At 36.8% G+C, this 27,059-nt stretch overlaps 1 pseudogene across 1 annotated transcript in view; it reads right to left on the bottom strand.

Moving 5' to 3' along the window:
- Positions 1-646: 646 nt before the first annotated feature.
- LOC308264053 (rab GDP dissociation inhibitor beta-like) overlaps positions 647-27,059 on the bottom strand; it is a 58,980-nt pseudogene continuing 32,567 nt past the window's right edge. The window contains exons 3-7 of the transcript in view: positions 25,518-25,655; positions 23,107-23,255; positions 10,907-11,171; positions 4,239-4,729; positions 647-1,527 (exon numbers count right to left, since the gene is read on the bottom strand). The product of the transcript in view is annotated as a rab GDP dissociation inhibitor beta-like (transcript). The remainder of the gene's footprint in view (positions 1,528-4,238; positions 4,730-10,906; positions 11,172-23,106; positions 23,256-25,517; positions 25,656-27,059) is intronic.

The following is a 27,059-nucleotide window of genomic DNA, read 5'->3' as shown; positions in this document are numbered from 1 at the left end:
AAAGATGCTTCTACATTTGACCTGCTTTGCAATTGGCTCCTTTCCCCTTCTCTCATAATTCGTACTAGGTTAAAACACCACATACAGGCTTCCTCCAAACAAGTCCCTAAGTTTGGAGCTTGGCTGCGATGCCCACATAAACCAGACTTGTGACTATGCTATTTGGATTCTGACATAATACTTAACACAAAATAAAATTATTTGGGAAAACTGGAGGATGCTGTCCCAAACTATGGAATATTCAATTTAGAATCTCCTTAACATCAAGAAGGCACTGAAATTGTATGAATCTAGCTCCTGAGCAGTAGAAGCACACAACTGCAAAGTCTACACTGATTAAAAGATACAAATAGTGTATCAAGTTCTCTGTATTGATATCACAATGTTTGTTTAAACTGATTCTTCGCTAGAAAAAACCCAGCTAGGTCGAATTGAACAGAGTGTGGTAACTGTCCAATTCTGAATAGCCATTGCATGAAAATAAGTTAATACATGATATTAGAATGATGAAGGGAGGAATATTTACTGCTATGGTGCCCTTCAATCTCTCCATTTTGATTACAAAAGCAAGCCTTTCAATATTGATTTCATACACTATGCATTATTTGCCTAATTTAAATTTGTCCTAATTAGACATGTATCACTGTTAGTCTTCCCCATAGATGTCATTTTTCTTGCGCTTCATTTCCTCAAAGTCAAACTCAGACCCTGTCATTCTTTTATAGATGTTTCTAATGTCATCACAGTTTGTCTCAAAGTGAGTTGTGGCATCATATGTGCGGGAAGTAAAGATCTGACTCTCTTTTCCCAAAATTTTTGATACAAGAAGGTCACAGTTGCTAACAAATTTCTGTTCAATTGGCTCCAAGAGCTTCAGTGCTGGTCTGATTTCTTCCTCGGGTTCCTTGGTTTTCATGGTTGTGCTAACAATGGTGATGTACTTCCCTTGGGCTGCAACATATGCAGAGATCATGCAGACGTAGATGTCTGACTTTCGATTGACTTGGTTCTGTGGAGTAATGATCTAGCAGAAGTTGGCATCATTGGTGATTTTGATGGTATAGCTGAGGATGCATGTAACTGATCAACTGGCCCACTTTTTCTACCCGATTGTTTGCGTAGCTGAGGTCACAGATGAGCTGCTTACAGCAAGCAGTCTCTTTCAGATTTTACACCAATGACTTTTCCATTCTGCACAATGATTTCTTCATTGGTTTATTCAACATGTAGGTACCTTCATAGATAGCACTTAGCCTTGAAAATCCTTGTGAAAGTTCTCCAAGACCATAAAGGGGATAAAGATAAGTGGTTTTGCCATATTTTGCCAAAGATTAACTGTAAAGTTTAATTCTATTAATGGTTTCACAACATGGTTGATCTAAGTTGTCATCAGTTCCTTAAAGTGCAAGGGCATGGCCATTAAAATCTATAACATCTTAGCCCAAATCAAATTCCTTATACATATCTATCATTGTGGTCTTCATAGGATCGATGCCCTCTAAAGTTCTAGGATCTTTTTCATCAGAGCTGGTAATATACACCAGGAATTTTCTTTTTTTTAATTTTTTTTATTGGTGCACTGTATTCATACATCTTAGTGGGATACAAACTTTTGTAGACATACATGCACACATCGCACAGTCAGCCCCCACCCGATCCCCACCCCATTCTCTCCCCATCCCTCCTTCCCATGCTTGGCTTAGTGGTTGACATCTAGTATTATAGCAATTTATCCAAAATTAAAAATGATAATCTCACATAACAGTTTCATTTGTCTGATACCAAGCTTTTGATGACTTAAAGATAACATTTCAATATTTCTTTTGCTTTCTTTCTTACCAGAGAATATTTTTTTCTATTTTTTTAGGTGAAACTATCATATATTTATATATTTATTTTTCAGAAAAAAATCTATCCTAATATGGAATATGGACTCTAGATACCCAAAACGATCTTGAAAAAGAACAAAGCTAGAAGATATATATTTTCTGATTTCAAACCATATAAAGCTACAATAATTGAAACAGTGTAGTACTATTCTAAAGGCAGATATATAAACCATTGGAGTTAAATAAAAGCCTAGAGCTAAATTCTTTCATATATCGTCAAGTTATTTTTGACAAGGTTTCCATGAACATTTGGTGGTGGAAATAATAATCTTTTAACTAAATATTATTGAAAAATAATACTTACATGGAAAAGAATAAAATTGGACCCTTACTAATCCCATAAACAAATATTAACTCAAAATAGATAAAAAACGTAAATATAAATCTTAAGACTATAAACTTTTAGAAGAAAATATGGGTCATAAAACATCACAACATTGAAACTGGCAGTGATTTCTTGGATATGATTTCAATGGCACAGGCAACAGAAGAGTATACAAACTCCCTAAAAAATAAAAAAATATTATATATCCAAAGACAATGTAAACAGAGTTAAAAGTTACTAATAGAATGGGATAAAATATTTCCAAATGCTATATCTGAAGGTATATTAATATTCCAACTAGACATCCTAAAAATTAACAACAATAAAGGCAAACAATACCATTTAGAGATAGGTAAAAGACTAACATAAATAATGAATCTCCACAGATAACCAATCTTAGTTGTCTCTTGTATGGAAAATCTTGTTTCTCTGGTTCTGGTGTGTGTTACCTATTTCTTCTTTGTAGTTAATCTCTTTGAGTATTTTCTCTAGCGCTGGTTTTGAAGACATAAATTCCTTCAGTTTCTGTTTGTCATGGAAGCTTCTTATTTCTCCATCTAATTTGATAGAAAGTTTTGCTGGGTAGGAAATTTTTGGCTGGAAGTTGTTTTCTTTCAGAGTTTGGAATATGTTACTCCAAGCCCTTCTGGCTCTCATGACTTGGTTTGGGAAGTCTGGAGTGATTCTAATTGGTTTGCCTCTGAATGTCAGTTGGCCCTTTGTTTTTGTTGCCTTTAAGATTCTCTGCTTGGCTTCCACATTGGTCATTTTGACAATTATGTGGCGTGGGGATCCTCTTCTCCGATCTTGTCTAAAGAGAGTTCTATAAGTTTCCTGGATCTGTGTATCAACCTCTTGCTCTATGTTTGGAAAATTGTCTGCTATTACTTCCTTGAAGAGATTGTTGATCCCTTTGGTTTCACTTTCTTTTCCCTCCTCTATTCCAATTATTCTTAGGTTAGCTCTCTTAAAATGGGCCCATATTTCTTCAATGTCAGATTCCTGCTGTTGGATATTTTTTTCTAGATTAGAAACTATGCGTTCATTTTTGGAATGATCATCTTCTAAGAGCGAGATTCTGTTCTCCATGTGGTCTAATCGGTTATTTGTACTTTGAATTGAGGCCTTTACTTCATTAATTGTATCCTTTATCTCTTTTTGGCTCTCTCTGAATTCTTTTCAAAGCACCTCTATTATTTCTACAGTTATTTTCCTGATTTGATCTTCTAGAAATCTCTGATTTTCTGTTTTATTGGGTTCTGATGTTGTGGGGTTGTGGGCATTCATTGCTCCAGTGTTATTCCTCTTTCCCATGATTTCGGAAGTTTGTGCCTTCTCTGGGTTCTTCCCTTGGGTCACTATGACTTTGCTTAAGGTGCTCTGGATCTCGAGTCAGTAGTATCTCAGACCCCACTATTCCTTTACTGGGTTGTATCACAGAGTCTCCGACCCAGGGAGTCGATAGAGGCTGCTTAATCTATGGGGGGTGCCAGGTTGCACGTTCTCCTATGGTGTGATATCTCTGCTACCGCCACTCCCCCACTGGGTCAAGTCCCAGGGAGTACAGTACTGGGATTTCTCCTCTGTGGCCCGCAATTTGACTCACTGTTCTTGAGTACACAAATGTAGCTGTACTGGACTCGGTGAATTCACTGCTGCTGCCGCCAGTGGCAATATGGTGCCGCTGCCACGCCCTCGGCCGTGAGGCTGGCGTATTTTTTCTTCTCTGGTTTTGAATTCCACTCTGAGTCCCTCAGCTTGCTGTAGCCGTCCGGTGAATTTGCTGCTGCCGCCGGCAGTATGGCGCTGCTGCAGCGTCCTCGGGCGTGAGGCTGGTGTATCTCCTCTGTGGCTCTGAGCTCTGTTCTCAGTCTGCTTTCTCTCTGGAGCCTGGTGATTTTTTTGTTTCTCTGGTGATGGTGTTTTCTGGCTATGAAAGGTGCTGATTTTGTGGTAATGGAGATTGGTTGTTAGCGGGGCTCTTAAGCCCCGCTTTTCTCGGTCGCCATCTTCCCGGAAGTCACACCAGGAATTTTCTGAAGCAATGTTTTTCAAACAGGTCCATTAAACTAGATGCCAGGGCTTCTGCTTCAGTGGAAGGAACCTTATAGATTTTTCCTTCCTTATAAATGAAATCCCCTTCAGTTACTTTGAATCTAGGTAGTGAGTGACCTCTGTATTATAGCAGCATCTTAACCAGCTGACCATTAGCCATGAGGAACTTGGGAATTAAGTAAACACTCCAGTTTCTTCCTCTTCCCATTGATGCTGGTGGTGCTCCTGGTAATTTACACCTTTTGTATAAATCTTCCAGTGGTGTTATAGATTCACTTTCTCCTCCATAGTAAGGATTTTAGTCCATATGAAAAACCTTCTTTCCATTCACTGACATTATACCTGACAGGATACATTCCGTCAGGCCAGTGCCCAGCATGATCATGTCGTGCTCCTCATTCAAGGCAGAGCAGGGTGAGGACTGAATATCTGAGAATGGAGAATGTACGTGGGCTCTTCCCTAAAGAGACATGAAGGTACTCAGGCCAACTCAGGCCCGAGGGACCAGGGAAGGCCAGAGGAGAGGGTAAAATGGAGCTGATGGGGAGGCGAGGCCGGCCTCCACCTCAGACAGGAAGAGAAGATGAGGATTTTCTATTGAAGTCTGCTCAATATCCATGAACTACAGAAGAGTTTAAGGCATAGAATATAGGATGCATATTTATCTTGATGTGTTCTGTAGAAGTTATCTGCTTTATTATGATTGTGGAGAGTCTAAATTTGTGACTGTTTCTCTAGTGCATATATTGCAAATTTAAATGAAAATCTAAGCCGGGTGTGGTGGCCCACGCTTGTAATCCCCACACTTGGGAGGCTGAGACAGGAGGATCATGCAGGTTCAAAGCCAGCCTCAGCTACTTAGTGAGGCTCTCAGCAATACAGAGGGTTGATGGAATTGGGTGGGTAGGGGTAAAATGGTAAGGATTAGTGTGAACCATGGCAAAACAGGGTAATCTAACTGCCTTTATATTTATATTCACACCATAGGGTAAATGTCTGATAGCTTAATAAGCGTGGGAGATGGCAGTTATATGTGACTCTGTTCTACTCCATTTGCAGAACTAAAGATAATGTAAAAAACTTGAATATATTTGCATTTAATGATAGGTTTTAAAATGACTTTTAGTCCATTTTGAAGAAAACGTGATTTCTTTTTTTTAACCATATCTCTATTCTTCATTAAACTAAAATATTCATGACTATTGAATATTTATTAATACTTATTGAATTCTTTGAACTTACAAAAGTATTTGGCACGTTTTCCAACACTTTTAATAGTATAGTCAATTCCATACCCTAAACATCCTTTGAGTTAGTCTGCTCTTTTGCATTTCTACCCTCATTACCCTGATCTAGGGCATTTTATCTTTTGCCTAAACTGATGCTATAATTTATAACTTACTGAAATTTTTTTTTTACTCTAGTCTTGCCTGTTCCTATCTAATGTCTATCTTGAAGCCAGAGCGGTCCTCCAAGGATCTAAAACTAATGATATACTAAAGGTTTCAATTAAAAGCCTTTAATTGATTTCCATTGTCCTTGGGGTAAGGTCTTAACTAGCTGCCTACTATTCTCCTTTTTTAAAAAAAATTGACCTCAAGTTAACTGGAGAGTCTCCTCCAATTGGATAAGAGTTATAACCATCTGAGTAAAGTTTAAGAGATGTCACATAACCTTATTTAGATGTCAGATGAAAATCAGATGATATTTTGTGATATTTTTATGTGCAAATATAAGCTTTATAGTTGCTGATCAATTGCAAAATTGGCTACAACCTTTTTCCTTTATTTATTTATTTATTTATTTATTTATTTTTAAATATTTTTGTGGGTCTGGGGATTGAACCCAGGGCAATTCCACCTCCGAGCTATACCTCCTACCCTATTTTTTATTCTTTAATTTGAAACAGGGTCTCACTAAGTTGCAAAGGGCCTCACTAAGTAGCTGAGGCTGTCCTGAACCGCAACCAATCCTCCGGTCTTAGCCTCTTGAATGCTGGGATTACAAGCGTGCACCACCACTCCCAGCCTTCCTTTCTCCTTCTACCTACACTCTTTGCAATATGACTTTATGGCTCCTTCTATTATGGTATGGAATCTTTCCCTCATCTCTTGCTTCTGGGCTAGCCTTGTGATTTGTTTTATCCAGGAGGCTGTGTAGAATTAAGGGTGTGGCAGTTCCTGGACTGTGTCTTACCTTTGCTTACTCTGTTCTCTTTTGGAACTCTGCCATTGCCGTGAGCACAGGAACAGGCTGTCCATGTGGAAAATGAGCAGCCAGGTAGACCAGAGCCAAGTTCTTCTACTTGAGGCTGGCCCTACCGAACCAGCCACCAACCAGCTGACCCAAAAACATGTAAGAAGGCTTGGCCAAGATCAGCAGTCAGCTATCTAACCTGCACCTGTCCACACCTGCTTAAGTGAACCGAGCTGAGAACTGAAGGCCTCCCAGCTAAGCTGTAGACACATGAGTAGTAATTAATGTTGCTTGGAGTCGCTGAGTTTTGAAGCAAGAACTAACAGAAATGCAGATGCTAGTAATACCTTTTCTATCTAATCACTAAGAAGATTCAGTAGAAAGGAGAGAATTGAAAATGTTGCTTTTTATTTAGAAAATCATCATTATCAATGTTTAAAGGTATTGGACAAATTCATATGTCTATTGCTAAGACTTGTATAGAATAGTGGAGTTTGAACATTATTATATTCTGATTTGTTTAAAAAACTATAAAGAGGGAGTGCAAAGTGTCTGTGGTTTCTAAATGGAGCTAACAAATTTATAACCAAGGAAGAAACTTGTACAAAAGATATTTTGCCAAAATGCCTGACTGCCTCATGAATTTGGAAGGAAATGTTAAATTATATTGAAAACTATGACTTCAATTTTTGTCATTATAATAGAATGCATATTTTAAAAATTATCTGGTATTTAAAAATATATGATAGAAAAAGTTTAGTCTAATATTAAATTTAATTTTTAAATCCATAATGATCTAGGGAGATACATAAGAAAACATTAGTCTCGGAAAACAAGAAAATTCCGTTTCTGATGGAGTGCTGATGACATATCTCTGAGAACATGGCTCTTACAGTGAAAGAATGTACATACAACGCAACTGTTCCTATGGGAGGAGGCCTAGTAAAAGTGGAAAAAATAAAGAGCCAAAATAATTCATCAGAAATAGGTTCAAACACAACTACAATCACAAGAACTGTGCTTTATTTTAGGTCAAAGACAAAGATTATTACACTAAAATGAAAAAAAAATAGTCTAGCTGCTGTATGCTGTTTGTAAATGCCATGTATAAAATATAAGTTAGGAAATGGCTTAAGATAAAAAGTAAAAAAAATTCTACCAGCCAAATGAGTGATTTATGTGTGTCTATATATATTTATCTGCCAAATCATAAAAAAGTAAATATGGATAGCTGTGTCATAGGAAATAATACTTTAAAAAGAAAAAGAATTACTACAGATAAAAGGTAAAGGATTAAAATATCCTAAAAGATACAAAAATTTCTAACTATGTGCCTTTTAAAAATTTTAATAAAGCTAACATTGATAGAATTGCAAGGAGAATTTAACATTGGCTTTTTGTAGTAGACTTGAACATAATGTCTTTGTCACTGATTGACCTAGTGGGTCCCAAGTCAGTGGAGAGTTGAGTAACAGAAACACTGCACTTGATATAATGGCTCTGTGCTTTGTACTGTACCGTGAAATTGTTGAATGCATATTCTTTTCAAAGTAATGGGAATTGTTTTAACAAATGGCCATATGCTTGGCATGGTAGTACATGGCTGTAATCCCAGTACTTGAAAGCCTGAGAAAGGAGGATTGAAGTTTTGAGGCCAGCTTCAGCAATTTAGTGAGGCCCTCAGCAACTTAGCAAGACTCTGTTTCAAAATAAAAAATAAAAAATACAGCCGGGGTGTAGCTCAGGGATAAAATGTCCCTGGGCCTAATCCCTAATACCACAAAAAACAAACAAACAAATGGAAACAAAACAAATACCTACTTTATAGATAGCCAAGGAAAGTGGAGAGTTTGTATTAAGTAATCTCCCCAAATTACATGTAATAAAGTACATTGAATAAATTTCCTTGTAAAAATACACTAACAACATCAGTTAAAGACAGAGAGTGCCAGGGCTGCAAACTGCCTGTGAGCCCTGCGGCCCTGCAGATGCCAGCCTCCTCCCCATTCTGCAGAGCTTTGCAGTGTGCACTCACAGACTAAACACTGCTGGAAAGACAAAGAGGGACCCGGCAAGGGGCATGAGGAAGAACTGGAGCGACCATAACAAAGGTCACATATAACAAAATCTGGAAGCACTAGAGAGAAAACTGAGCAGACTAGGGTGGAGACTACGAGGAAAAGATTTCAAAGCATGAGCTAATTAAATGTCCAGATCAAGAATTTGATAGGATAGTCTTCCGAATGCAAAGCTTTTCAGTGAAGAATAAAAGATAAAAGGGAAGTAAGAAGAATTTTTTGACAGTTTTGTTTTAGTTTGCATCTGGAGTGTCCCCCAGAGGCCCATGTGTTAAAGGCTTGGTCCCTGGTGTGGTGTTATGGGAGGTGGTGAGGACTCGTGGGAGGGTTTTGATCACTGAGAACAGGCACTCAAAGGGGCTGGTGGGACTCCAGCTCCTTCCTCTCTTTTTTTTCTTCCTGTCTGCCATAAGGTGAACAGCTGGTTCCAGGAAGTTCAGTGCATTATCACAGAGCCAAGAGCAACAGAGCTATTTGATCAAGGATTGAAAGCTTCAAAACTGTGAGCCCAAAACCTTTCTTCTTTTTAAGTGAATAGTCTCAGATATTTGCTCATCGTAACAGAAAACTGACTAACATAGACGGTAAAGGGGAAAAGCAGGAATTGAGTTTATTTAGGGTTCTGTAAAACAAAACAAAAACAAAATCCACAAACTAAGAGGACTCATGCCCCTTTTCCCCCACTATCAAAATAAATCAGTAAACATATAAGCCAGACAAAACCACTGAAGGATCTCTGCAAGACTGACAAAAAGATGAGCCTTTAAACTAAGAATTTTATAAAATACCCCAACATCACAGAATGAACAAAAAGACCATAAATTTTGCAGATCCATTGAATTAGGTAAATAATTTTCATATACATCAACTGAGGAAAATACTACCTCCACTTTGAAAAATAACTAGGAAACAGGAGAAAACTATATACTGTTAACATAATCAAATACTTAAATGAACACTTACGTATAAGAAAACCACATTCGATCCAGAATTGAAAAACCAAAAATAAAGAAAAAAATGAGAAATGAAAAAATAGTATATAGATCCTAGCAAATAAATGAAAGAAAAATACAAAATTATTTAATAGATGAAGACAAAATAGAAGACACTTTAGGGAGTATTAACTCAAATGAAAACTATTAAAGGACACTACAGAAAGACAAAGAAACTTACCAAGAGAATATCAGTGACAGAAAGGAATAAAATAGGTCATAGAAAAAGTAAGAGAAATGGAAGACAGGCAATGGAGGAATAATATTTGTATTATTTGTTTCTGGAAAACAAAATCAATAATTCATGGACCCAATAATTGAAATAATAATCCAACAAAACTTTTCAGGAATAGAAAAGAAACAAAACAAAACACCTGAGTCTCTGCACACTGATGGTACTTACATAGAAAAATTAGTCCCGTGTAATCAACTTTGGAGGTTTAGCCTATTTCAGAGGTAATGATAAAATCCTCAAGGCCAAGAAGCAAAAAATAAAAGTCACGAAGGAAGGCAAAACAGAAACTATCATCATATTTTCAAACTAACATTCAAAGCAGGGCACCAATGAAATAGTTTTAGTATCATTGTTATTCTTCCTAGTGAGAGTGTAAACCAAGGATTCTATATCCAAACTATTCTTCCAATATCATGACTTTATAAAAGCAGTATTTAACAGGGTAATTTGATACCCACCTGTACTTTCTGAGGAACCTGCTAAAGGACTTTCTGAGGAACCTTTCTGAGGACAACAGAATAGGTAGCGGTAAAGGAATATAAGATTGTTTATCATATCATGAATAATAGCAGTAGTAATGATTGTACTTTCAATGTACCAGGCACTAAATACCTTATAAAAGTTATTCAAGTCTTTCAAACAATCGTGACAGGATCTATACTAGTTATGTTACAGATAATGAAGCTAAAGTACAGAGAAATTAAAAAGTGACTGGTCCAAATTTGGTACGTGGTGAAACTGAGATTCAGGCAGAAGAAGACTGACTAAATCTTTGCTTGTGCTCATAAGTTAAGTGGCCCACCGACCAAATTTCCTAGACTAGTTCCAATTTCAAACATTTTGTTCTAAGATTATTTACATGAGAATGAAATATGTTATTAGACTTTATTGTTTGAATATCCAATAATGACATATATCTATGTATCTTAATGATCTATCTTTAAGGAAACTATATTTCTAAGGAAGTCATTGTTTCTTACACTGAAAATCCAAAAGGTTTTGCCAGGATTGAGACGTTTACAACATCACTGCTGTTACAGTTTGAATTTGGATTGTCCCCCAGGGCTCACACGTTGAAGGCTCAGTCCCCAAAGCAACAGTGTTCAGAGGTGGATCTTGGGAAGTGATTGGATCACCTGGGCCCTGACCCCATCCCATCGGTGAATTAATTCATTGAGGGATTCATAGTATGATGGCTCTATTGTTGGTAGTAGGAACTGTAGGCAGTAGGGCCTAGTTAGAGGACGTCGTGGTGTCCTGGAAGGGTAGATCTTGTCCCAGCCACCTCCTCTCTCAGCCTCTTCCGTCTCAATTCCTCTCTGCTTCTTGGATGTCATGAGCTGAACAGCTTTCCTTTGCCACGCTATTCCACTGCTGTGATGTTTCTGCCTTGCTACAGGCCTAAAAGTGAGGGAGCCAGCCAAACAAGGAATGAAGCCTTAGAAACTGAGAGTCAAAGTAAGACTTTCCTCTTTGAAGTTTTTTTTTTTTTTTCTGGGAGGGGGAGCTTTATCATAGGGACAAGAAGCTAATACAGTGGTATATAACAGTCAATTGAAATGGGAATAGGTTTTCTTTTTATAAATAAAATACCAGCTTCAGGAGTCTTATTTTTCTTCATTTAAATGTATACTAGAGTCTCAAAGAACCAGAAAGCAATTTATAATGATTTTTTTTGTATGTCAGTACCAGAAGTCTCTTGTGTTGGATCCAAGAGAGACTTCCTCCTAATGAATTTTTACTGTAAAGAGTACAATGATCATGTGCAAAATGTATTATTCAAAAGGGAATTTACCGAATGGAGTCTTAGTAAAGATATTTTATTTCTCTTTGTATTTTTATTTCAACTTACTTGTGATTAAATTGGGGTGGGGTTTTATATCAATAATATATCATAATTTAACATACTTAGAATGAATTTGGCATGTTGTGATATTTTGTGTGTATGTATGGTACTGGGGATTGAACTCAGCGACATTCTACCTCTGGGCTACACCCCTAGCCCTAATTTATTTTTATTTGGAAACAGGTTCTCACTGGGTTGATGAGAATATTACTACTTGCTGAGACTGTCCTTGAACCTGTGATCATCCTGTCTCAGCATCCCAAGGACTGGGATTACAACCATATACCACCATGCCCGGCTTTTGATAGGTATTTTTGTTTTAATTTTTGTTGTTATTTGTGAAACTGGGAGTGGAACATCCCCAGCCCTTTTTCTTTTTAATTTTAAAACAGGGTTTTCCTATGTTGCTGAGGACCTTGCTAAGTTGCTAAGGCTTTTATCCTCCTGCCTCAGCCTCCCAAGTACTGGGATTACAGGTGTTTCTCCCACCCCTTTCCCAAGCACTGTGATAGGCATTTTCTGAGCCAAACATTACTAAGACCTCTGTATTATCCCCATTTCCTAGATGAAGAAATAGAAGTTCTAACTAGCACAGTGAAAACAAGATTGAAATCCAGGTTTGTGCAACGCCAAAGCTCCTGTGTATTCTACTCTGCAGTGTTATGGTCATCTTTATTTTTCCCCCCACTAATAATGGTCACTGAAACAACTCTAAGGTTCGGTCCTTTGTCATGCCATGGACGGAGGAAGGGCTCCTGTGCTCTGTGCTGCCCCTTTCCTTCTGGTGCCTGCTGCCCTGCAGAGATCTTTCCCACGCAGCATCACCGTAATGTATCACAGCCTTCCTGTTCCCAAACAGGAGGCCTGAGAAGGAGCCCCAGCCTTCCCGCAAGCAGCAGATGGTTACTGTTTAAAGGAGGGTAGACTCTGTCCTTTTCTATGAAGTGCCTTTTAGTTTTTTGTGGGGCTGGTGGGTTTGGAGGTTAGGTCAAAGGAGTAAGCAAGTCACAAGATTTAGCAGGAGGAGGAAGATGAAGTAAACAAGGCAAATGTCTGTAGCTTTTTTTCTTCCCCGTATGCTCTTTAATCACAATCACATGACAGGTTGTATTTTTCTGCCCCCTGCTCCACCCCAAATAGACAGGGAGGGACATGGGGAGAGCAAGGCAGGCTGTTGAGATCTGGAGTGTGCTGGCATCCAGCAAGTGCGTTTTGCTGTGGGATAAGTCCTGTGGCTTGTTTTCTGCCTTCGTGAATAGAGCCTTTCCAGCTTTGCCAAGCCTACAGTTAATGCGGTCAAGGGATTTATTATGAAATGCACTAAATCTTGGCATGGAGCTAATTGCATATAACAAGAAGCGTGCTAGAGGCTTGGACCTGAGAAGTGACACATGCGAAAAGCATTCTCTTTCTGATGCTGCTGAAAGAGGTTTTGTGTAGGGAATGTCTGCATGTCTGCACTTATTGCTAATGAGGTAGCCCCCCCACCCCAAAGTATATTTCTAAGTTCCTTGTTCAAATAAATGTAGAGTTTTCTTCTCTCTTTCTCTCTCTTAGCATTTGTATGAATAACTGGCAATTGAAGGACAAAGAGTTATTTACTAATTCCACTTCTAAATCTCTTACTGTATCATAAAAGTTCATTTTTGGCAGTTTAAGGTACATGAGCATAATTATGACAGTATATATATGAGTAGAAAAGAGAAGTCATACTGATCATTTTAGGTTTCTATAGCAAAAGGTCATTGACTGGGTTGTTTAGAGTAGAGAAAATTACATTCTCACGGTTCTGGAAGTTGGAGATCCAATATCAGTGCACTGTGGTTTGGTTCTGGTGAAGAATCTCTTCCTGGCTTGCAGACTGTGACCTACTTCCTATGCCCTGTCATGGTTGACTGGCTGAGCATGCTCTCTGGTGTTATTTTTTATAAAGGGTGCCAGTGTCATCCTCCTGACCCCATCCAACCTAACTGCTGTGCAAAGATTCTGTTTCTAGGTACCATTGTGGTGGCCCTGTGGTTAGAGCTTCAACATATGAATTGCAGGAAGGTAGAATTTAATCTATAGCAGAAATTTTTAAATGAAAAGCCAAACATTGCATCTTTTTAAGTCTACTCGATGTCCTTAAAACTTTACTTAAAAGTAAGTTTAAACTGAGTGCAGTGGCACACATCTGTAATCTCAGTACTTGGGAGGCTGAGACAGGAGGATCACAGGTTAGGGGACAGACTCGGCAACTTAGATCCTCAGAAACTTGGCAAGACCTTGTTTCAAAATAAAAATAGCTGGGAGTATTGTTCAGAGGTAGAATATCCCTGGGTTCAAACCTCAGTTACACACACACACACACACACACACACACACACACACACACACACAGTTTAAAAGTAAAAATTGGACTTTTTATTTTCTAATATTTGAGTGTAATTTTTTGTCTGAATTTTTTCAGAGCTTTATTACAATATCCATCTATATATTCTTCACAGTACACTAATGTATACATTGTTTGTAGTAGGTACTTAATTATTGTTTATTAAGCTCGTAATTGCTTAACATGGTTGGTAACTTAAGCACTGTTAACACTTTTCCAGTCTACATACCACTTACATTGTATTACTGAACTGTGCAGAGTTAAAACAGTATGGAACAGCCATAGCTTTTTTCTTTTTTTGGTGGTATTGAGGTTCCTTGAAGCCCTTCTACCTCTGGGATACACTCCCGGACCTATTTCATTTTTGGAAACAGGTCTCTTAAGCCAGCGCAGCTGGCTTTGAACCTGTGCAATCCTCCTGTTTCCGCCTCCCAAGCGCGAGGATTACAAGCATGCGCCACCTCGCCCAGCTGCCATATCTTTTTTGATATTGTAGATAGTATGATTGTATTATGGTAAAAAAAAAAGCCTGTTAACATGGCACTTTAAGAAAATAAATGCAAGGTTTCATCGATAGTTTCCAAGTTTGAAGCCAGGTATGGTGGCACACACTTGTAATCCCAGCATTTGGGAGGCATCTCAGTTTGTGAACAGCCTCAGCTACTTAGGCCATTTACAATCCATGAGACTCCGTTTCAAAATAAAGAATAAAAAATAGGGCTGGGGGTGTAGCTCGGAAGTAGAATGCCCCTGGGTTCCATCCCCAGTATCACACACACACACACACACAAACACACACACACACACACACACATATACATATATGTATATGTATATTACCAAGTTTGGTAATTTTATTGTACATGTACAGCTAAGATCCTGATACTTAAAAGCAAGTGGGAACCGGGTGTGGTGGTGCGTGCTTGTAATCCTAGTACCTGGGAGGTTGAGACAGGAGGATTGCAGGTTCATGGCCAGCCCTAGCGACTAGTGAGGCCCTCCGCAACTTAGTGAGACCCTCCGCAACTTAGTGAGACCCTATTTCAAAATAAAAAAATAGGGCTGGGGGTGTAGCTCTGAGGTAGAATGCCCTGAGTTCAATCCTCAGTCCCAGGGAGGGGGAAAGCAAGTGGGGAGAGAGAATTTCTATAGTGGCTCCTGTCAGACATTTAACACTGATATTTCTGGTACTAATTGTTTTTGAAGAAGCAGTCGTCCTAAGCTTGAAATAAAGCAGCAGTGACCACAAATGTCCATCCTGTCACAGCAAACAGAAATGTTGGTATGAAAGAGTATATAGTATGGAGGCGGGGGGAGAACAAGGTAACATTCAAAATTAGAATATCAAAGAGGTCATTGATGACCTCGGCAACACTGCAGATTCATTAATATCTAGAGTTGTGAGCAAGTACCAGAGAGTGGCATTGATCAAAGTGATTGGAACCGGATGCTTTCCAGAGAAAGTGGTGTGTTTGTTCGTACATTCAGCATTTATTTACTCAGCCTCTTCAGGGTTTGAGGCAGCATGCCAAGCACTTTGACAAAGAGATAGACAAATCGGTGACAGATTTTGTCTTCAAGTACTTAATTTTTATTTGGCTGATATTAAATTGAGCTTCTCGTACATATAAAGCACCATCCTGCCTCTTTGGATGAAATATACAAACATAATTAAACATGGTCTTTTACAAAAAAGCTATGTCTCATTTAGGGAAATTCACATAAACACACAATTTTTCTTAGTTATTAAATTTAATAACTTGAGGTTTGGTGCCAGGTCTAAATGGAGGTTAACATTCAAGAGGAACATACACCTTTCTAGATAACTCACCACGTTCAGTATGTGTATCCTAGCAGGTTAAGTCCTTGCTACTCAAGATGTGGTTTAGGCACCAATTCCAAATAACCATAGAGCTTAGAAAATGTAGAATCTCAGGTCCACCTCAGACCTACTCAATCTAGTCCACCTTTTAATAAGAGGTTCATAGGATTCATGTAAAGTTTGAAGAACTTTAATACAAGGTTTGACGTGTATTCATAACAGGAGATTTTTATCTGCTCTCAGAATTGGGATGTTTTATTTGCATATGTATTCCTTGAACAAGCTTTTATTAAATACAAGGATTTATTGAGCATGTACCAGCTACTGTTCTGGGAGCCAAGGACAGAATGAAAAGATAACCCTTAGTCGTAAATTACAGTGAAATAAATTTTACAACACAGTAAAGAAGTAATTTTATCAGTATGGAAAAAAGACGTTACTCTTGAACTGGAACTTGAACAAGGATTTGTTCACGGGGAAAGGAAGAGAAATGCCTCAGATTCTTATCTCAATTTTATTTGTCTGTCTACTTTTGAATATGTGAATTAGTAGAGATAGACTTTTAAAAGTCTTAAAAATTGTTAGTCAAGTTTTCTGTATTTTGGTGCATTTTGTCAATAAGAGCATAATGTTTGTTAAGGAAGTATGGGATAATGAACTTCGGAGTTCAGTACAAGTGGTTCTATGTTCCGAGCCTCAGTTTCTTCATCTGTAAAGTAGGAATGTGAGTCCTGCAAAATGCAGATGACAGGAAAAAAGAACCCAACACTACAGAGTCAAATAATTTTTAAATCTTATTAATGAATATGGAGATTATTTTAATTTATTCCCTATTATATTTCTGATTTGGCAAAAGGAAAATACAACAATGTGATGTGCTTAAAACAAAAATCTTCATCCATAATCTAAATGAATCAACACCAACTGCTGTGTGCATGTATGTCAATATCACCATGAACTACATTATGATGTAACACTATAATGCACCAATAAAATTGTAAAGATAGAAAAAATGAATCTAAATAATTTAAAAATAAAAGGCTGAAACAAGATGAGTCATAGTGTCCACAGACTGAAAAAAATATTTTTGCCTTCTCAAAAGAGGAAAATTTGAAAACTTAACTTTCTCTTTTGGCTGTAGACGTTGCGCTTCATGTTTGTAGTCAATCCCAGGACAAACTCTCTCTGTCTATAGTAATGGGCCATTTCAGTTCTTCCTAATGAGGCTTTACCTCAGGCTTTTAAAGTATTTGAATAGGAAATATGTGTGAAGTGGACACCACATTTCATGTTGTATTCCTAAGAAGAAATAAGCCCATATATGTTCTTAGAAAAAATATGACTTCTCGTGTTCTTATTTTTAAAATTATTTTCTAAATCCAGGAAACATTTTTCAGTATCATGCTAATAGAGAACAGCTGAGTCTTTCTCATATAAACAGAAATTGAAATTTAATTTCTCTAATCTGTGAGCACTGTTCTTTGTTCTGTGCTCAGGAACTGGGTTCACTCCTTTTACAGCTGGAGTCTGACATGACTGGAGGCAAAATTTCTTGGTGCCTTTCCATTCTTGTAAAATGGTGTTCTGGGAACCACCAGTAGAAGGCAAGATGTAACGGGAGACCTTAATCCCAAACAAGGTTAGGGTGGTAGAGAAACCTACTGCTGGGTGGCAGAGTCTGGGGTGGATAACAACATCAAGCTGAGGTACAGCATTGGAGTCCCACAGTGAAATGTGCTACTCAGGGTAAACAGTTCACTTCTGTTGTCTTTGGCAGTTCTTGAGAACCTTGTCATGTTAATGTAGTTACTGAAATTGAGTTTGGAAATTATAATGTTGCTCTCATATTTCACTTGAACACAGTGCTATAAACTCCCACCTTGAAAGAGATCACTTATATCTCATGAGCGGGACACTGCTAATAATTTAGTAATACCATAAAACGGACAGTGAAATGAAATACTGGGAAAAAAGCACAACTAACCTGTGTTACCTTTTCCCAGCTTGTTTGCAATGAGATACATAATGTAAAAACAACCCAGTACCTGTTCTTTTAACAAGTACGCAAATGGTATTCACTGTGTATTGGAGATTGCTCTGGGTCTCTGTGACCTTGGCAACATTTCAGGGGTTGCATAGATCAACTGTTCTTGGACAGTTTTTCCAATGTATTGGCACTATCTAGCTTTTCTTAAACAGTAAGCATTTATACCTTCTTTCCCCACCTATTTTTCTCAAAAAAACAGAGAGAGAGAGAGAGAGAGAGAGAGAGAGAGAGAGAGAGAGAGAGAGAGAGAGAGAGAGAGAGAGAGAGAGAGGACACCAGCACACACTAATTGCCAGTTATGTAGATGTATCCATATTGTCTATGAGCAATGTTACAATATCTAGTATGGATCCACGTTTGTCTTTTTTTATAGGACAAACTAAAGATTTCCTTTTGATATTATTGTATTTTGCATATTTTCTGTAACTAGAACAATTTAAAAGGAATTAAAAAGCTAGATATATATTTTTATTTATCTTTTGATCTTTTTTTTTCTAAGAAAGAGAGTTGTTTATTTGGCTTTTGGTATTCTTGAAGTATTTGAAGAAAGTAAACTTGTTATAGTTCTTAAAACCTGGTAAATCTTGGTCACAGCACTGAGAGAGCCTGTATTCTATGTTCGGTATGTTTCTTTCTTGTTTTTCTTTTACATTTTAGCACATTCTTTAAAATGGTTGTGTAAGTAAAATTTATTTGCTCATATTGGAGTTTTAAAGTTGTTTTAAATTGATGATAAAACTACTAATACACAGAGAATTCTTTGGGTTCTCAGTATTAGTCAAAAACTTATTCTTGAAGTACCATAATACAAAAGAATAATAGAAGAAAATAGTGAATATGATTGTTCTATGTTCTTAAATGTACTTCCTCGCCAGAGAAACTTGGTGGTATCATGTTCAACTTTTAATGTAAACAAGTATCACAAAATTCCTTTTTTTTTCCTGCTTGGTTTTATAGTTGTATAGCTAGTGAAAAGTTGAAAATGTGTTTGTTCTTGAAAGAAAAATGTCCTGCTTCCTTAGATTAATGGTGCTTTAAAACATGTTTATTCAAAGATGGCAGCAAAGAGGTGAACAGGCTAAATGCTGAATGTTAGGGACCACTGTGTCATACGCAACAGATGCAGTTAGTGAGCTGTTTATGTAGCTGCCTTCAATTTTCTTTGATTTATAATCTAAGAAAAAATTGAAATGTTTTGTCTCTATGTTATAAATGGATGCAAAACAAAGATTCTAGACCAATATATTCATTAATTCCAAAATCAATTCTCGAAAATGACTTTGACCTGTTGCATGTCAGCTATGTTATTAAATTATCTACCCAAGTTCTTTTAAGAATTGCTCCATTGGGAAGTTAGGTCAAGGACAGTTATTTTAATTTTGGGATGTCAGAGGCCATCAGTTAAATTTAAATATATATCACTTGAAAGTAATCATTAAGAAACACCTTTGTGTTTATGAAATGTGTGAAATTTGTCTTTTTTGAAGTGTTATAAAAATACACCATATATGGAACACAATTATTACATAAGGCAATCGAAATTTTTCTAAGCTTTATCTTTATGACATTTTTGCATTTGATTATTGGGGTTATCCTGTGAGCATTATAAAATATGCATAAGTAGTTGAACCATATGCCTTATTTAATGCTAAAATGTTATACAAACACAAATCATAGAAGAAAGAATAGCTAAAGCTATCTGTATGATATCTCTAGAGAGCTTCTGGTTGGTATTTGAATTGCATTTTATTGGGGACCAAATATCTTTTTCAGTATACTTTTTTGTGGCCACTCTTACCAGTATGAATTTTTATATCTAACTGGCAATCTTTTAGCAAGGATAGAAGTAAAAAGTTTTTACTTCTACAGATATTTAACTCAGTGACGTAGTCCTGGTTAAAAGCTCTTTGGGGATTTATAAAAATATGTTTTCTTAATACTAACTCAAAGGATAAAAATGAATAATATCTTTCTTTAGGGGTTTGAAACAAATGTTTATTCTCTTCTTGCTTTGTTGAAATCAATGTAACTTTTCAAGTGAGTGATATATACATCTGTGCATGAATATAGCCCTTGAATATATATACTATTTTTGACAGTTAAATCTAGGCTTGATTATCAAAACATCTGTTCTAGTAAAGAAAAGTTTTGGAAAGGAGTTTTTAATTAACATTTGAAAGGTGATTTTATGTGATTAATCTTTTGATGCCCTGAATTTTGCTGTATGTGAAAGCTGAAAATTGTTTAATTTGACCATGATTCATTTATTTTTCACAATCTAATTATGCAATTTCTTTGGTTATATTCTAATACTAGGGACTTCTTGACCTAAAAATTACTTAGAAAAATAGAGCTTCTTTAAGTATACTTAGAAATATAAGATGCCTAAGAATTGGTCCTATGATACATTAAATGAAATACTCGATATGATTCTTACATTATATATAAAAACTTACATTAAATGCAAATATAAATACTTTATAAAAATACAACATAATCATAATACATTTTTCATTAAAATGAAAAAGAAGGCAGTGATTTGAAAGTTTATGATTTTAATAGTAGGCGATATTTATGAGTCTAATTTATTTTATACTTTGGCTTCTTTATGAATCTGAAAGGATTGTAGGAAAGCCAGAGACAGTTTTACCAGAAAGGCTTTGCATGCTTAAACATCAGCCAGTCAGAATGGGTTTGAGGCCTGGCCTTGTATTTCTGAGGCATGCTGATAAGAGGAGCTGCCCTTCCCCAGCTAAGCCTGCCTCTCCTCCTGAGGCATCACCATCAGGAAGGGGAATTAAAGCCCCAGACCTGGATAACCTGACTTGGCTGCTGTCCTTGCTATTCCTGCTTGTGTGGGATGACCTTGAGTGGACTCCAACACTTCTTGTGTTGTGGGTGCTCCCAGTGTAAATAAGTGATAATAATATCTATTCCTGCATGACTCATGGATATTCAGAGTTGTTGCAGATAATGTGCCCAGAAAGCATTTGGAAGTTTTGGCGGGTTAGATGTTATTCTTATGTCTTCCAATCACCCAGAAAGTAGAGTGTGTGTGCCTGCAAACTACCCCTTTCATAGTACCCCTCTACCTCTGCTCAGAGTATCTGTTGTATTTTAGAAAAACTGTTCAAAGGATTGAAAGAAAGAAAAACTCAACTAAAATGCTGTGTGTGTCTTTCTGGCCTTTTATTTTTTAGACAATTAATAAGAAAGACAGTGATGTATTTGTGTGTGTGTATGTGTGTGTTTGTGTGTTACTGGGGACTGAACCAATGGTGTTCTACCTCTGATCCTCCAACCCCCTCCCCCACTTTCTTTTTTTTTTTTTTTTTTTTTTTGGTGGTACTGGGGGTGGAACCTGGAGGCTTTTTACCTTCGGGCATACTTCCAGACCTATTTTATACTTTATTTGGAAACAGGGTCTCACTAAGTTGCTGAGAGCCTCACTAAGTAGCTGAGGCTGGCTTTGAACCTGTGCGATCCTTCTGTCTCAGCTTTCTAAGCGATGGGATTGCAAATGTGTGCTACCACGCCCGACTCCCCAACTCCTTTTTATTTTTTATTTTTAAATAGGGTTTTGTTAAATTACCCTACACTTGCCTCACTCTTGTGATTCTCCTGTCTCAGCCTCCCAAGTACAGAGATTACAATTGTTTCCTACCATGACCAGCCATATTTCTTCTTTATAGGTTACTTCATAACACAAGGGTTTTAATTTTGGTCAAAGTTTTTTGAAATATTATTTTTGATAGGTATTTAAGACCTTCAGCCAAGAAAACACATTGCTTCTTTTATACTTGGAGGTTTAGATTGTTTTTAGTTTTTTATATTACATGCAGATTCCATGAGGAAACATCCTACTTTATAAAATTGATATAATTTTGGCATATCTTCTTAGTATTGATTCTTATTAATGGAATTACTGAATCAGAAGTGGGAATATTTTAATGCTCTTGATAATTACTGACAAATTATTTTCTGAAGGATTTTAGAGGTACTTTGAATGCACTCTTTAGGTGAGACATTTTCTTGGCTTTCACACTTTAAATACTCTTCCTTTTCCTAAGCCTAATTCTTTCAAAAATACTTCTCAGACTCCCTAGCACATTTAAATAGGATCATTCATTTTTCTTAAGTGTTTGTCTCTCTCCATTCCTAATTTATTAATTTAACTAGAAAAGTCAGTACATTATTCAAGATTATAACAATTATAGTGTATGAGTTTTCTGAGCCTGCTATAACAAATTGCCACACATTTATTAGATTAATACTATAAAAATGGTTCTCTCACATTTTGGGAGAACAGAACTTTGAAATCAGTATCCCTGAGTTGAAATCCAGGTGCCAGCAGGGATGTGCCTCCTTTAGTGCTCTAAGAGAGAGTTTATTCTAAGACAGAATGTATCCTTTCCCTTATCCAGTTCATAGTAGTTGCTGGTGTTGCTTGGCTTGTGGCTCCGTCACTCCAGTCTTTGCCTCTCTGGTCCTTACCTCCTCCTGCCCTCTTTGTATTCACTTGTGTCTTCATCTCATAAGGATACTTGGGATGCCTTTTAGGGAGTACCTGGATAATTCAAAATGCTTCCTGTCACAAAATCTGTAGTCTAATTACACCTGCACAGATACTTCTTCCATATAAGTTTCCAATTACAGATTCCAGGAATCAGAACCTTTGGGGACCACCCTTCAGGCCACGATAAGAGACAGAATGTATATTTACTAATATGAGTAAAGTACTTTGAATTTTTCTTTAAATCCTATGTATACTTGAGAGCAAAATAACTCATATTACTGAGGCCTGATGCAATTGAATACGATGTAGGAATAGGAACATGAGGATGTAAAAACTCCAGTCATATTAGCCCTTACAAGTATTATGTAAACACCTGTTAAATATGGCATACTTATATTTAGCATGCACACACACACACACACACACACACACATACACACACACACTCACATACACATTCACAGAATTTGAGTTTACAATCAATGTTTAAAAACTTTTTATTAGAAATATAAAATTTTCTAAGTCAAATCATGGAAAGTTGAGAAAATTTACTATAGTCACTCTCAAAGTTAAGCAAGATAGTAAAACTCTTCCTTTTGAAATGGGAATATCCATATCAGAGTTAAATGGAGCACGTTTTCTTTCTATAAATACTCTTGATGTCAACTGAGTATGCCTGCTCACCACGCATGGTATGGTTGTAGTTTCAGGTATATATTTCTGACAATCTATACCAGTCACAGAGTTTGCCATTCAAATTGCTACTGTACAGTTCCAGCAATAGCAGGTTGTCACTTCTGGACTCCCAGCGAGATGGGCGCTCAGGGAAGGTGGGAGAAAAGGCAAGGGTTAGAAATAACCTGCCAGCTCTAATCTTCAGAACCTTTGCATAAACAAGATTGGAATGAAAACAGTTTTTTTAAATTTAGAAACCTGTAACTTATCCAATCATAACATTCCATACTGAGTGCATGCACACTTTTAGAAAGACACCACAGTGTAACGCTCTAGGTCCCCAATCTACTTCAGTACTGGCTTTGTGTATAGGTTGAACTCAAGACGTCAGTTGGCTGGATGGTGTATTTTTATATTGCATCCAGTAAAATGGAAAGAAAGGATAAAATAGCCAGTAAAAATCAGTTAGCAGAGAAGTAATAAGTTTTAAGAACATTTTACATGTTATTCAGAATGTTAATTACTATATTTATAAATACAAAATTGTAGAGGTATAATTTAACTTTTCATATATATATATACAAATATGATGTCATATATTTTCAGTGCAACTGAATTCAATGGAAGCATGTTAAAAACAAGAATATAGGTTTCAAAAAATTGAAATTGCAAAAGCAATTTACAATAAATTCAATGAACTAAGCCTGATTATTTTTTTTTCCAAAATACAAATATCTATATTATTTGAGACAAGAGTTGGGACACCAGAGAAGCTGTCTATTATTTCACTAGTAGGAATATCAAATAATAAGTTATTTGATTACTTCTTAGGGGATGGAAATAACTTGCTATGGCAAATCTTGGGAATTCAAATGACTTAACAAAACAAGGTATACTTCTAGGTATATTCAAAATATCCTCCTGGCCCACACATACCTGAAATCTGAGAGGTAGTTTATCAAACAAAAGAACTTAAAAAAAACCCTCTTCAAATAACTAAAATAACCCTTAAAGATATACCTAGAGTGCCAGCCTCCCATAATTTTTATACTGTTGCATATCTATATGAAAAATAAACTGAGAGCCTGGAACCTCTTGGGCAGAGGACAATCGCGATATACCTTGTGGCCAAAACCCTGTAGTCTGAATAGGGGCCCTCAGCTCACAGGTTGAGAAACAAATTAGTGTTCTTATCTTCCTAAGCACATTAATCACAGAAGACTGCCAATGCTTTCCAAACTGAGTGTTGCTATCCATTAGAGGAACCATAAAATCATTTTTTTTTTTTTGGGTGGTACTGGGGTTCCTGGAAACCCTTCTACCTCCGGGCTACACTCCCAGACCTATTTTTACATGTTTTTATTTGGAAACAGGGTCTCTTAAGCCAGCGGCCGTCTTCGAACTTGTGCGATCCTCCTGTCTCTGCCTCCCAAGCATGGGGATTACAAGTGTGCGCCACCACGCCCAGCGCCCATAACATCAATTTAATTGGTCTCATTTAACAACTTCAATAGGGAGAAATAAAATAGAAAATATTAGAATTCCACATACATAGGATAATAATTATTTTGTGAATATTTTTGTTTATAATCTGCAATATAATGTAAGATATAGCAGACTATCCCTAAACTTATCTCATTATTGGGGAAAGAGTGCCTTGTACAGTATTAGGTTTTTGTGTGAGGCCGTGGGAGGACTGAGGTGGTTATTACTGCTGCAGGTGAGCACAGGGGGAGCAGTTACCTAGAGATTTCGACACAAAACATGGCTGAGAAGTTTCTTCAACTCTTTATTTCCTTGAAGTTGCCAACTCAATTTTATTTCTAAAGTTTGTCTATAACCTAAAAAAAACAGTAAATAAACAACAACAGAGTTCCACTTTATACCTATCACATTGGCAAAAAAAAAAAAAAAAAAAATCTGATATCCCAACATTGGTAACCTGAAATGCTTTGATTCTTTGTTTTTCCTATATTCAATGCAATTTCTTTAAATTGCTAAATTTTAATTACTATTTTCCATGTATAGTAGTAGAATAGAAGCTCCCAGAGGGTGGGAAGTTTGATCTCTTTTTTTTATTAGTGTGCAGAGCAGTAAATTCCTGGTATGTAGTACTATTTGCAAATGTTTGCCAAGTAAAAGAATAAATAAAGAATGAATCTCTATCTCTGCATGCTTTCTCACAGCCTGTTAGTTTATGCATGTAGCATGACTATGACATCTTACCTGCAAATTAAAGTTATGGCAAAAGACAATGTAGGTGCTACTCTGCTAATTTGTTCCGTATTTTGCCTCTGGAACTTATATACTGGGGCAAAGTTTCTTTCTCTGGATGACCTTGTACCCTACCTGAAAGATAAGGACTCTGTTCACCCCCATCCCTTCTTCCCTCATGTACACCTTGGTTTTCAGTTGGATCAGAGTTGAATTGAGTGCCCAGATAGACACAGTGGAATGAATTTGTATATACCTGTATCTCCAGAGAGTCTGATGGCTTCTGAGTTCCTGTTGGCTTTTGTTCTTGATGCTGTTCTCTTTTATTACTATATTTGATAACCATATAAACTGCTTCAAAGGGAGTTTTTAAAAACTTAGGACAAACATTTCCCTACAAAACACATTAGCTTTACACAATTCGTAGCTGAATTCTATTTAAAATATTTGATTCCAGGCACATCTTAAATTATTTTTTTCCTGGTAACATCATTTATTTGGTTCACTTTATCCTTCACTCTGAGATGGCTTTTATGTGCCCTACTGGCAATATCCTTTCCCAATTCTTAAAGGAGATTGGTAAAGTGGAAGAGTTTGGCCTTGTTCTTTGAATATTTTAGGAGTTGAGCCAATTGATGATAAGAGGATTTCCTTTGTGGTGTTTTAAATAGGTTTGGTTTATAACTGTGGATTTTTATATTCAGATTCTTTTGTAGGTTCAAAATTATAGGGTGGAGCTTCTGAAGAAAGTTCTTCAAACCAATTAAGGCTTACTGGTCCTAAATCTGCTGTGCTGGATCATGTCTTAAAAATTTCGACAAAAGTTGGCCTCTCTGTGGATCCAATAGGCATTTTTCTCTACAATACTCCAATGCTTGGTAAGCCAAGATCGCAAACTAGACCCCTCAGGCTTCTTCCCGCTGTGCCCTACTCAGTACACAAGACCCAAGAAGCAGCTACAGCAGCGCCATCTCTGCTGCAGGGCTTTGGATGCTCGTGCCAAAAGCCCTGAATTATTATTTTTTCCTAACTGAGCAGTGTAAAACTCTACTGGCATATAATCTTATAAGAAAGTAATTTGTACTAGTAAATCTTTCAAAGATCTAAATTTTAATTGACAGTAGCCTGCCATTTATATCTTGTGGAATATTTGTATTAAAAAATTAAACTTTTTAATTTGTGTATGCCAAACCAGAAATATTTACATTTATGTAGTTTTTATACTTTAAATAATTATGACAAACTTGCTATTAGGAAGCAATCTGACATTAATGGTTTGTACTAAAAATGCCCGGTGTAGTATCACACACTTGTAATCCAAGTACTTAGAGGCTGAGAAAGAAGGATGGTAAGATTTCTACAACTTAGCTAAACCTTATTTCAAAATAAAAATAAAATAGAACTTGGGGTGTAGATTGGATGTAGGACACCCCTTGCAATCTCTAGTACCTAAATAAATAAATAAACATCCCTCTAATACATAAGAATGTTAGATTACATATGACTTACTACTACTACAACTACTAATAATCTGTGTCTAAAATAGTGACTTTGAAGATTTAGTACCTTCCAGGCACTTAATCCTTAATTAAATTTTTTTTTTTTTTTTTTTTTTTTTTTTTTTTAGTGGTACTGCGGTTTCTGGAAGCCCTTCTACCTCCGGGCTACACTCCCAGACCGATTTTATATATATTTTTTATTTGGATACAGGGTGTCCTAAGCCAGCGCGCGTGGCTGGCTTCAAACCTGCGTGATCCTCTTGTCTCTGCCTCCCAAGCGCAGGGATTACAGGCATGCG

Source organism: Muscardinus avellanarius (genome assembly GCF_963383645.1).
Source record: "Muscardinus avellanarius genome assembly, chromosome: 6".
NCBI classification, from domain to species: Eukaryota; Metazoa; Chordata; class Mammalia; order Rodentia; family Gliridae; genus Muscardinus; species Muscardinus avellanarius.
The sequence above is the reverse complement of the archived record's forward strand: the minus strand, read 5'-3'. Positions and strand labels throughout refer to the sequence as shown.